General features: G+C 32.4%; 1 pseudogene; it reads left to right on the forward strand.

The window, feature by feature from the left end:
* Window positions 1–1,333: 1,333 nt before the first annotated feature.
* Window positions 1,334–2,532, forward strand: LOC148276679 (multifunctional protein r pseudogene; annotated as a pseudogene).
* Window positions 2,533–2,837: the final 305 nt, after the last annotated feature.

Raw genomic sequence — 2,837 nt, forward strand, 5'->3', positions numbered from 1 at the left:
ATTAAAATTAGCATTTTTCTGTGGTTCTGCGAACATCATTTCTCTGCTTTAGCTGTTGACAACAGAAGATTATTACAAATAAACTTATACAGCAATTATTATTAACTTTGCGAGATATGTTGCTTTATTCTACAGTATTTTAATACAACAATTATTCAAAAGTTCACTAAAAAATACCACATAGACATTCAGTAGATATGTATTATTTTCATTATACATATACTCGTATACATATATTTAATACTTCACCAGAATACACAATATAATTTAGTTAACAATGTATTCCTCACAGGGAAAACCCAGTAATTATTAGATTATCAAAAAAATATGACTGAATTTCAACCTCGGAACCTCTGACTTGTGATCTGGAGTCTATGACACGACCTCCGTTCCACAAGTTGAGTTAAATAACAGACGATTAATATTTTATGTCTTATTTCGTACAATTTGATCTCCTTTGTTGAACACGAAGAAATCATAATTAAATAATCAACTACGTAATCCTGACATGCTCAGAGTTGAGGACTCTTCCTGGAATACAGGATATTATAATCCCCACTTTCGCATTTGCAGGCAGTACAATGAGGTTCACAAGCATAATACATTTATATATTTATATTATATTGTTGGTATTTATTTCCCTACGAGAATTCAAAAGTAATTTATTTTATTTAGGACTGTTTTTATAATGAATTATTTTTTCTCCCTATATATTTTTTAATCCGTTTTCTAATATACATAAAATATCTATTCAAAAAGGTGCTTTTACACTAGAATATTTCATAGTCCCTGGACTAGCACCTGAAGCCTAAGACTGATCATCTTACCTTCATGTTACAGAAATGATCAAGCTACGCTGCGGTTGGTGTATCAATCCAGTGCCCTATGCACCATTAGATGTGGAAGGAATGATGATGATTTTGAAATAATTTTTCTGTAATCAAGTTTTATTTTTTTTCCAAATGGATGTTTTTTTCATAATTTTTAAAGTAATTTCTTTGCCTTCTATACATTATTCTTTTTTAACTCATGCGTGGCTATGATGTAACACGAGTCTACATAGAAAATAAGACTTGCTTTGTTTATCTCTCTTATTTATTTAAATTATGAAGTTGTATTTTTTGTAAACTAATCATCTACTAAACGCATCTACTAAAAATACATCTATCTTTTTTAAATAACCACAACCCTATTATTCTCACTAATAAATGAGACTAAATTGTAAAAAGTCTTGAAGATTACTAAATATGAAAGGCTGTTCTGAATTATATAATTATTAAAGACTGATTAAAATAATAATTTTTTCTTCTATTAGCTTTAGGTAGATCCTTGGCAGAGATAAAGAATTCAGTGACTGGAGTGACTACAGCCTGCTTTGAGCCCAGTTTAGATTATTGCGTTGTAAAGATTCCCCGCTGGGATATGGCAAAATTCAGTAGAGTTAGTACTAAAATTGGAAGTTCTATGAAGAGTGTCGGAGAAGTTATGGCTATTGGGCGCAAATTTGAAGAAGCCTTTCAAAAAGCTCTTCGAATGGTAGATGAGAATGTCACTGGTCTGGATCCGAACTTGAAAGAAGCTAATAATGAAGAACTCAAAGAGCCGATGGATAAAAGAATGTTTGTGTTAGCTGCAGCCCTTAAAGTTGGGTATACCCTAGAAAAATTATATGATCTTACTAAAATTGATAAATGGTTCCTACAAAAGATGAAAAACATTATTGATTATCATATCCTCTTAGAATCATTAGATCAACGTCAATTATCTAATGAAGTTTTATTAACAGCGAAACAATTAGGATTTTCTGATAAACAAATAGCGGCAGCAGTAAAAAGTACCGAACTCGCTGTTCGTAAACAGCGAATTGAATCCAGAATCACTCCATTTGTGAAACAAATAGATACAGTTGCTGCTGAATGGCCCGCAACTACAAACTATCTGTATGTTACTTACAATGCTTCGAACAATGATCTGCAATTCCCAGGAGGACATATCATGGTCCTGGGATCTGGAGTGTATCGTATTGGCAGTTCTGTTGAATTTGATTGGTGTGCTGTTGGCTGTTTACGAGAACTTCGTAATTTAGGAAAGAAAACTATAATGATCAATTACAACCCGGAGACTGTGAGTACTGATTATGATATGTGTGATCGCCTCTATTTTGAGGAAATTTCATTTGAGGTAGTGATGGATATATATAACCTGGAAAATCCAGAAGGCGTAATTATATCAATGGGGGGTCAACTCCCCAATAACATTGCGATGGATTTACATAGACAACAAGCCAAAATTCTCGGAACATCTCCAGAGAGTGTTGACGGAGCTGAAAATAGATTTAAGTTTTCCCGGATGTTAGACAGAAAAGGAATAATGCAGCCTCGATGGAAGGAACTGACAAATTTAACTTCCGCTATCAAGTTCTGTGAAGAAGTTGGCTATCCTTGTTTGGTCAGACCGTCTTATGTGTTGAGTGGTGCTCCTACTAGTTTTCAATTCAATTTAAGATCTGCTGGTAATTTTGAATTTAATTGATTATTAGGTCGGCGTTACTAGTTTGAAAAAACAGTAAATGACCAGTAACGTCTATTTTATTTAGTTGAGTAGAATCAATTGGCATATTAACACTAAAAAGAAAGATGTTTACTTAATTACAAAATAAAAAGGGCATTTCCAGCAATTGTTAATTTTTAAATAAATGAATAACGTTAAATAACGTAAAATGTATTTAAATAAATATATCTATTCCGTTAGAGCGAACGATAATACATACTGTCGCATAATAATATACTTAATTTTTGTAGTGTTTTTCACACAGCGAATTTTTCAATCTCCGAGTT

The sequence above is a fragment of the Micrasema longulum genome, unplaced genomic scaffold (assembly GCF_059751315.1).
Source record: "Micrasema longulum isolate JH-2025_06_02 unplaced genomic scaffold, ASM5975131v1 h1tg001166l, whole genome shotgun sequence".
NCBI classification, from domain to species: Eukaryota; Metazoa; Arthropoda; class Insecta; order Trichoptera; family Brachycentridae; genus Micrasema; species Micrasema longulum.